Here is a 10,724-nt window from a genome sequence, read left to right on the forward strand (position 1 = left end):
TTCCATTGTTTGATCATTTGCTTTAAGGCTTTTTTACAATTTCTTCTGTTGTATGGAATTGTTATTCATCTCATCTTCCAGTGTACTAATTCTGTCCTCAGCTGCTGTTAACCCATGGGAAAGCTCATCCATGTTTTTCTTCAATTCATCTACTGATTTTTTCAGACCTGTTATTTGACCTGAAATTTCAGTTTGGAGTTTTCTGATTTTTATCTTCATATTCTCTTGATTCTTATTAGTGTTCTCTTCTATACTTTCCTTGAGTTCTTTGAACATCTTCCATATTGTGACTCTAAACTCCTTATCTGAGAGACTGACTAGTTGGTTGGTCATGTTCAAGTCATCAGAATTGCCATCATCATTCTCTATGTCTGTTGCTGGCCTGCGTTGTTTCCCCATTGTCACACTTGTATTGTGGGTTTTTCTATGTGTTGTGGTTGTATTCATGGCTAAATGACATGCACAGCCGTGAAGAGAAGCAGAGCGGCAACGCTCCTCTGGCTCCTTTCTTTCTGGGCGTGTAATCTCACCTCCAGGGAAGGCTAGCCTTTCGAAGATGAGCCACACACAGGATTAATTCAGGCCGAAAATGCAGTACAGCACAGAAGACAGGCAGATAGGATGCTGGCATCTTAGTTCCAGCAGAGTTCAGTGGCTTCTCCTTTCTGGGCGTGTAAACTCACCTCCAGGGAAGGCTCCAGGGAAGGCGAGCCATTCGCAGATGAGCCACACACAGGATGAAATCAGGCCAAAAATGGAGCACAGCACAGAAGACAGGCAAATAGGGGTGATGGCATCTGAGTTCCAGCAGAGTTCAGCAGCTTCCCCTTTCTGGGCATGTAAACTCACCTCCAGGGAAGGCTCCAGGGAAGGCGAGCTGTCCACACAGGCAGATAGGGGTGCTGGCATTTGAGTTCCAGCAAAGTTCAGCAGCTTTCCCTTTCTGGGTGTGTAAGCTCACCTCCAGGGAAGGCTCCAGGGAAGGCAAGTCATCTGCAGATGACCCACACACAGTATGAAATCAGGCCAAAAATGCAGCACAGCACAGGGGACCACCTTCACCACTTTTCAAGCTTTGTGTGGCAGGTTGCTAAGGATTTGCCATCCCTATTTTATTTCTTGATGCATTGTTTTGTAGTTTTCTTTGTATAGGTACTTCACATCTTTATTTAAGTTGACTCCAAGATATATGAGTTTGTTTGACATTAATGTGATTGGGATTGTGTTTTTAATGTCCACTTCTTTTCTATCATTATTGGTGTATAAGAAGACCATTTATTTTTGTGTGTTAATTTTGTAGCCTGCTACTTTTCTATATGATTCTATTGTTTCTAGGAGCATTTTTGTAGAGTCTGTAAGTTTTTCTAAATATAGTATCATATCATCTGCAAACACTGAGAGCATGACTTCTTCCTTTCCTATCTGGGTGTCTTTGATATATTTTTCTTGCGTAATCACAATAGCAAAAAATTCCAGCATTATGTTAAATGGGACTGGTGAAAGGGGACAGACTTGTTTTGTACCAGCTTTTAGAGGAAAGTGTTTTAGTTTATCTCTGTTGAGAATAATATTTACCATTAACTTGTGGTAGATGCCCTTGACTATAGTGAGACAAGTTTCTGTCATTCTGATCTTGATGAGAATTTTTATCAAGAATGGGTGTTGGTTATCAACATCATAATTGGAGGGAGAAAACGGATGATACCAAGACCAGATAGTCTTATGATCATTTTGTGGAAATAAAAATGATCAGACTTGAATCCGAAATCCAAAGTCAATGAAAACAGAAACGATACCCAAACTACATCAAGCTGTACAAGGGGGGAACAGTTGCACTAGCATTATGGGGGGTAGAGTTGGGGAAAGTGGGATGTATGCTGGGAACAGGGGTGGAAGGAGGACAACACTGGTGGTGGAAATGCCTCTCATTTATTATTACTATGTGCCTTGAATATTACTGTGAAAGATTTGTAATTCACATTGCCCACAATAAAAAAAGAATGGGTGTTGGACCTTATTCAATAATTTCTCTTCATTTATTGATATGATCATGTAGTTTTTATTTTCTTTTTTATTAATATGGTGTATTATGTTGATTGATTTACATATTTTAAACCATACTTGCATTCCTGGAATGAAAACTATTTGATCATTGTATATGATGACCTTTTTTGCTTTGTTTTGTTTCTTTGGGGGGAGTCACACCCAGCAGCACTCAGGGGTTACTACTGGCTCTATGCTCAGAAATTACTCATGGCAGGCTTGGGGGACCATATGGGATGCCGGGATTTGAACCACCATCCTTCTGCATGAAAGGCAAATGCCTTACCTTATGCTACCTCTCCAGCCCCAGCATATGACCTTGATGAGGCATTGGATCCTATTTGCCACGATTTTGTTGAGGATTTTTGCATCTCTCATCATCAGGCTTATTGGTCTATAGTTTTCTTTTTTGCAATATCTCATCTGGTTTTGGTATCAAGGTGATGTTAACTTCATAAAAATTATTTGGAAGTTTTCCTGTTTCTTCAATTTCATTAAAGATTCTGAAAAATATTGATAGTAGTTCCTCTTGAAAGATTGGATAGAATTCGTTAGTGAAGCCATGTGGGGCTAGGCTTTTGTTTTGGGAAAGACTTTTGATTACCATTTTAATTTCCTCAGTAGAGATGGGTCTATTTAGATAAGCTAGATCATCCTGGTTTAAACATGAAAGATTATAAGAGTGCAAGAATTTATCCATTTCTTCCAGATTCTCATGTTTAAAAGCATAGTTTCTCAAAGTAGTCTCTACCCTTTGAATATCTGCAGTATTTTAGTGATATCCTTCTTTTCATTTTTACCCAGTTTATTAAGTATTTCTCTCTTCTTTTGTTAGTTTTGCTAGTGGTTTATTAATCTTGTTTATTTTTTCAAGGAATCAATTTTTGCTTGGTTCATCTTTGAGGTTTCTTTTTGGATTTCCATTTTATTTATTACTGCTCAATGCTTTATTTCCTTCTGCCTACCTATTTTTTATTTCTTTTGTTGAACATTTTATAATTTTATAATCTGTGTCATTAAGCTATTTATATAGGCCACTTCTTTTCTGAAATGTGCTTACAAAGCTATAAATTTTCCTTTTAGTACAACTTCAGCTGTGTCCCACAAATTCTGGTAAATTGTGCCTTCATTGGCATTTGTTTCCAGAAATTTTTTGATTACCTCATTGATTTTATCTTTCACCTACTAGTTTTTCAGTACTGAGCTGTTTAATTTTCAGGTGTAATTTTCCTATACATGGATGTACACGGAATCTATTATGCTGAGTGAAATAAGTCAGAGAGAGAAAAAACGCAGAATGGTCTCACTCATTTATGGGTTTTAAGAAAAATGAAAGACATTCTTGCAATAATAATTTTCAGACACAAAAGAGAAAAGAGCTGGAAGTTCCAGCTCACCTCAGGAAGCCCACCACAAAGAGTGATGAATTTAGTTAGAGAAATAACTACATTTTGAACTGTCCTAATAATGAGAATGTATGAGGGAAATGGAGAGCCTGTTTAGAGTACAGGCGGGGGTCGGGTGGGGAGGAAGGAGATTTGGGACATTGGTGATGGGAATGTTGCACTGGTGATGGGTGGTGCTCTTTACATGACTGAAACCCAAACACAATCATGTATGTAATCAAGGTGTTTAAATAAAAAAATTTCAGGTGTAAATATTTTTCTTCTGTGTCTTTTTGTAGTTCACCTCTAATTCCAGTTCTTTATGATCTGAGAAGGTAGTCTTTATTGTTTCTATCCTCTTGATTTTATGGAGTTATGTTTTATAAGCCAGCATGTGGTCTATTATTCTGGATAATGACCCAGGTGCATTGAAGAAGAATGTGTATCCAGTTTTCTGGGAGTGGAGTGCCATATATATGCCATAAATATATGCCATATATATACATGTATACATACATACATATATCTATATACTAGTCCACTTTCTTCCATATCTCCTTTCAGAGCTAGTATATTTTTGTTGGGTTTTAGCCTTGTAGATCACTCAAGAGGTGACAGAGCAGTGTTTTAGCTTATTATTGTGTTGCTATTGGTGTCTTCTTTAAAATTTGTTAACAATTGCATTAAATATTTTGCTGGTCCGTCATTGGGTGCCTATATGTTTAAGATTATGGTTTCTTCTTGTTGCACATATCCTTGATTATTAGAAAATGTCTGTCTCTTATAACTTTTCTGAGTCTAATAATTATCAATTAATATTAATATGGCCACCTCATCTTTTTAAGGGAATTGTTTGCTTAGATGACTTTCTTCCAACCTTTGATTTTGAGTCTATGTTTGTTCTAACTATTCTAATGTGTTTCTTTCGGCAGCAGATTGTTGGATTCAGTTTTTTTTAATCCATTTTGCTACTATGTATCTTTTCACTGATGCATTTAGAGCATTGATGTTGAGTGAAATAATTGTCATGGGATTTAGTGTCATCTTTGTGTAGAAGTCTGATTTGTATTTTGATTTGTCTAGTCTTAAAGCAGACCTTTAAGCTTTTCTTTTAAGACTGGTTTGGAATCTAAAATTTCTGAGCTGCTGTTTATCTGTGAAGCTATTTATACTTCCTTCAAACCTGAGGGTGAGTCTGGCTTTGTGAAGTATTTTAGAAAAAGCATTCATTTTGTCACTATATCCCACAACTGCCTTCTGGCCTTCAGGGTTTCTTGTGACAGTTCTGCTGTAAATCTTAGGATGCTCCTTTGAATGTAATTCCCCTTTCTGATTTTTCTGCTTTCAGTATTCTATCCATATTGGTGGGATTCATCATTATGACTAAGATGTGTCTTGGGTGCTTTTCTTCAGGTCTCTTCTAGCTGGTACTCACTCTTCTGGCATGCATGATTTGATTGCATGAACTTTTTAACTCTGGGAATCTCTCTGCAATGATGTCCTTGACTGTTGATTTCCTGGGGATTTGTTTGCTGGGTCTCAGGGACCCCAATGATTTTTATGTTGTTTCTGTTCAAGTTGTCAAAAACTTCTATTTTCATCTGTTCACATTCTTTGAGTACTTTTTCCATTGTCTAATTTTTTGCATTAAGGCTCTTTTCCAATCTCTTCTGCTGTTTGTAGTTTATATGCATCTCATCTTCCAGCTCATTGATTCTCTCCTCAACTGCTGTTTTTCTCTTGGAGAGGCTTTCCATTGAGGTTTTCATTTCATCAATTGAGTTTTTCAGACCTGTTATTTAAGTTGGAAATTTTTGATTTCTATCTTCATATCCTCTTGATTCTCATTTGTGATCGATTCAGCTTGATCTCTGATTTCTTGAGTTATATGAACATCCTCCATATTTTTCTCTAAACTCCTTATCTTAGAGGCAAACTAGGTGGTTGGCACTTTTCGGGTCATCAGAGCTGCCATCTTCATTTTCTATGCCTGGTGTTGGCCTGCTTGCTGTGTAGTTTTTTTATACATTGTCATACTTGTTTTTTAGTTTTTTTTCTATATACTATGATGGTGTTCATTGGTTAGAAGACATGTGAGGCTGCAAAGCAGAGTGGCAAAGCTCCTCAGGCCTCAACCTCTTTGAGCATCTCCATCTCACCTTTGCTCACTCTGCTTCTGCTGGGGCTTCTGGGTGTGTTTCGTTTACCAAGCACAGCTGATGGTCAGGCTGGAGCCCCTTGCAATGGTATTTGACAGCAATCAGACTCCACCCTGTTTGGCTGTTTCCAGCTCACCTCTGATCACAGAGCTTCCATAGTCTTTTCTGGGCTAGGTTGGTCTCAAAAGCCATAGCTGATGGTCAGGCTGCATCCCCTGAAATGGCATTTGATGACCCTCTTTGGGCATTTCCAGGTCACCTCTGATCACGCAGCTTCTGCAGGGGATTCTGGACATGATTGGTCTCAAAAGGCACAGCCTCCTTGGACACGTTTTCTTTCTTTCTTTTTTCTTTTTTTTTTTTTTTTTTTTGGTTTTTGGGCCACACCATTTGACGCTCAGGGGTTACTCCTGGCTATGCCCTCAGAAATTGCCCCTGGCTTGTGGGGACCATATGGGATGCCGAGGGATTGAACCATGGTCCGTTCTTTGGCTAGTGCTTGCAAGGCAGAAACCTTACCTCTAGTGCCACCTCACTGGCCTCAGCATGTTTTGTTTTTATTTTTTTGATATGTGCCTGTCTCTGTGGTGTAAGATGATACCTTGTTTTGATTTGCATCTCTCTAGTGATTAATGATGTAAAAATTTATTTTTCATATGTCTTTTGGCCATTTGTATTTCCTTTTTGAAAAATGTATTAAAGATCTTGATATAAGATCTGAAACCACGGGGTACATAAAGGATAATGTAGGCAGAACACTTCATAACATTGAAGGTAAAGGCATCTTCAAGGAAGAAACACCACTGTCAAACAAGTGCAAACATAAACAAATTTAACTTAACATTAAACTGAGAATCATTTCTTCTCCCCATTTACTGATAAGGTTCGATGATTTTTTTCCTTGCTGAGTTATAACAATGCCTTGTATATTTTAGATATTAATCCTTATCAGCTGGGTTTTGGGTGAATAGTTTCTCCAATTCATTTGGTAATCTCTGTATCCTAGTATCATTTCCTTTGATGTGCAGAGATTCTCTTTAATACATTTTTATGTAAACTTTGTGCACTGTGTTAAATAAAGATCTGAATTCACTTTTTTGCATGTAGTTGACCAGTTTTCCCAGTATCACTTTTGAAGAGGTTTTTTGCTTTACTTTGTATTTCTTACCCCTTGTCACAGATTGATTGTATACCTGTGGGTTTATCTCAGACCATTCAAGTACAGTTTATTGATCTGACGGTCCATCTTTATTCGATTGCCATGCTGTTTAACCATTACCGATAAATCGGGAATAGTGATTCTTCCCATCTTCTTTTTGCCAAGAACTACTTTTGCTATTTCTAGATGTCTATTGTACCATATAAACTTCAGGAGTGTTTGATCCACTTCTTTGAAAAATATCATGGTTATTTTTATGGACATTGTATAAAATATTACACTGCTTTGGAAAATATTGACATTTTAATGATTCAATCCTCCCATTCCATGAACAAGGTGTATGTCTCCATGTACTTTGTCATCTTTTATTTTTTGAAGTAGTACATTGTAGTTTACTTTGTACAGATATTTCACCTCTTTCAATGAGTTGACTCCTAGATAATTAAATTTCTGAGGCACAATATTTAATAAGATTACTTTTTAGTATCTGTTTTTATTTTTTCATTATTATATATAGAAAAGCCATAGATTTTTATGTATTTATTTTGTAGCCTTCCACTTTACCATACAAATTTATTGTTACTAGAAGCTATTTTATTGAGTCTTTAAGATTTTCTAAATATAGTTTCATGTCAGCTACAAACAGTGAAGCTTGAATTCTTTCTTTTATACCTAGATGCCAACCAAGTTTTTCAGTCCTGCTATTTCTGTTTAAAGTTTTCTCATTTCTATTTTCATATCCTCTTGAGTTTTATTGACTGTTCCATGTTTTCTTTGAGTTCTTTAAACATCCTCAACATTCCCCCCTCTCAAGTCCTTATCAGAGAGACTATATAGGCTAGTGATGTTAGGTAGATCCTCAGAACTATTCTCTTCTTTCACTAAGTGTGGTGAAGTTCTGTGCTGCCTTTTCATAGTGATGTTGGCAGTATGGTGGTGTTTTTTTATGTGTTGTGGTAAACTCCACACTGTTAGTGCTGCAGCTGCTCCTGCTGCCATCATCTCTCTGCCACTTTGGATTAGAAAATTATTTTATTAAAATAATTTATTGATATTACAGGGTTTACAATACTATAAACAGTATACCATGAACATAATTCCTTTATAATACACATCACTATTGTACCCATTACCCCTTTCCCCCAACCATCCCAAAATCCTTCCATATAAGCCCCTACCCCATATTCAATTGTAGATATCACTTTGAAAAAAATTATTTTCATATTCTATAACCCAAGACATTAGAAAAATCTAAGATAAATACATATACCAATAGTTTATCTAGGAGGGTGCTTGCTTTGCAAATGGCTGACCTAGTTCAATTCCTGGCACCCCATATAACCTTTCAAGCATCACCAGGAATGATTTTGAGTAGAGGCAAGAGTAACTCTTGATCATCTTCAAGTGTGGCCCTAAAATCAAAATAGATGCTTCTTGCTTAACAGTACTGAGGAGGACCTGATCCTGGCAGTGTAAGTAGAAAGACTGCTCTAAGTTAGAACTAATCAAACTATGTGCTGACCAGTAGATGTCTATAATCAAATTTTAATAGTGGAATACAAGACTGCGTTATATAACTGTGTTGTTCTTGCTGCTGACGTTGTTAATGATGGTAATGATGGTGATGGTGATAGTATAATGTTGAGAAAAATAAATGGTTCAGACCATGGAACAGATAATAAAGTAAAAGGAAAGATATATTACTTAAGAAACAAAAAATCTTTGGGATGGAATTCTGACTTTTCCTGAGCTGCCTCTGCAGTCTTATCAACATAGGCATCTATGCCAAATCCCTAAATACATATCATCAGTAATTATACAGCAAATGTGTCCTAAAACTCCTACTCAGAATGCAGAATATGTTTCAAAAGAGAAAGTGCAATAAGAGATACTCCTTTTCATCTAAAACAAATGTTCCTTTTTGACTACATACATACTAATTCATTGGCTTCTAGGAACTGAGAAGTTACCATACACTATTCAGAATAGTTGAAAACCATGTTTTTTGTTAAATTATTTATTCCTTGGACAGGAGCGATAGCATGAAGGTAAGGTGTTTGCCTTGTATGCAGAAGGTTGGTGGTTCAAATTCCGGCATCCCATATGGTCCCCTGAGCCTCCCAGGACCAATTTCTGAGCATAGAGCCAGGAATAATCCCTGAGAGCTGCCAGGTGTGACCTAAAAAAAAAATTCTTCCTGTAACTACAAACCATAAAAATCTCAAATGGCTTCCTACGAACTGAAAAACATGTCAAAATTCTTAGGCTACCATTAATTAAGTAGTCCTTGTATCTTTTAAACTATGTATAACTTTCTTTCTTTTTTTTTTTGTTTTGTTTTTTTGGGCCACACCCGGCAGTGCTCAGGAGTTACTCCTGGCTGTCTGCTCAGAAATAGCTCCTGGCAGGCATGGGGGACCATATGGGAGACCGGGATTTGAACCAACCACCTTTGGTCCTGGATCAGCTGCTTGCAAGGAAAACGCTGCTGTGCTATACTCGAGATCCAACTATGTATAACTTTCAATCACAAGTGCATTCATTATTTTTTGTTTCTTTATCATTATTCATGCCACTTCTTCCATTGATAATGCTCATTTTGTTCCTTTCCACATAAAAACTGTTCTCTTCTTTTAAGATCTAGATAAATTTTTCTTTTTGAAATCTTTTAAAATATTATTTTCCCTCGACTTAAAACAAATAGAAAAATGTATTATTTCATAGTGTATAAAATTAAGCATTTAAGAGAACCATGTTCCCACCAAAGGTTCTAGGAGGAGACAATTCTTTTTTGCCTCTTCCAACTTCTGGTATTTCCTGATTGTAAAATTATAACTACATTATCCACACCCATCTCTAAAAATGTTTCTACATTTATTCTTATGTGGACATTTTAATTGGATTTATATTTTATTCAGCTCATGCATGATAATTTTTCTCAAAATATGTTACTTAATTGCATCTGAAAAGACCCCTTTTAGGCATTCATGACACTCTTTCATTTGGAGCAGTACAAAACACAATGTCAAAAAAGAAAAAAGGAGGGGAAAGAATGAGAGAGAAAGAGAGAGAAGTAAAGTGCCTGTTCCAGGGGCAGTCAGGAGAGGGTGAGTGGGAGGGAAGAGAACATCAGAGTTGGTGAGAGAAAAACTGTTGACATTGGTGGCAGAGTATCACACAGGTGAAGGTTGCTATACGAAGTATGACTGTAACTCAATCATGAATAACTTTATCTCTGAAAACAAACTATATTATGAACAATGTCATAACTGTGGTGTTTAAGTAAAAAATAAAATAAGAAACAAAAAAAACCTTCCCGCATAAAGTAACACTCTAAGTTAAATATGGTTGGGACTGGATCATTTACTTTTGGGATTACCATTTAGCCCACTATATCCTTTGAAACAAAATTAATGGCCTCTTTATTCATTGCAAAGCACATTCTTCCTTCTACAGGTGTATGAATCTAAGTTGTCTTATCTGACTGGAGCACACATTCATAGCCAAGACTATGTCTTTCTCATTTATGAAAATACAATGACTTTCTTAGTGCCTACATGTATTAGGTATTCAGTTGTTTACTGATGTAGCCTTATATTTTTATTTCCTTTCCAATTCTAGGATTGAGAAAAGAAGTTAAGGAAAATAGGCTAGGAACAATTATGTATTTCTTAAACATTAGAGTTTTAATATAGAATAAATTCCTGTCTCTGGAAAAGTATTTGCTCTACCTCCAGGAGGCAATAGAAAGCCCCTGTAGTATGATAGTCCAAACAGGAAGAAATTTCTGAGCATTCCTAAATAAAGCTATCCTATTTTCTAGAATAAGCATATATTTCATCACTTATTAATATAATGGTTATTTACTCACTCAATAATCATTCAATTAACTGTACCAAAGACAGGTGAAGACATAGAAAATGTATAGCATTAGTTCCTGCCAGTCATCCTGCCTTCTTCAGAGGTGGGTTGGGACTT

Source organism: Suncus etruscus, chromosome X (assembly GCF_024139225.1).
Source record: "Suncus etruscus isolate mSunEtr1 chromosome X, mSunEtr1.pri.cur, whole genome shotgun sequence".
NCBI classification, from domain to species: Eukaryota; Metazoa; Chordata; class Mammalia; order Eulipotyphla; family Soricidae; genus Suncus; species Suncus etruscus.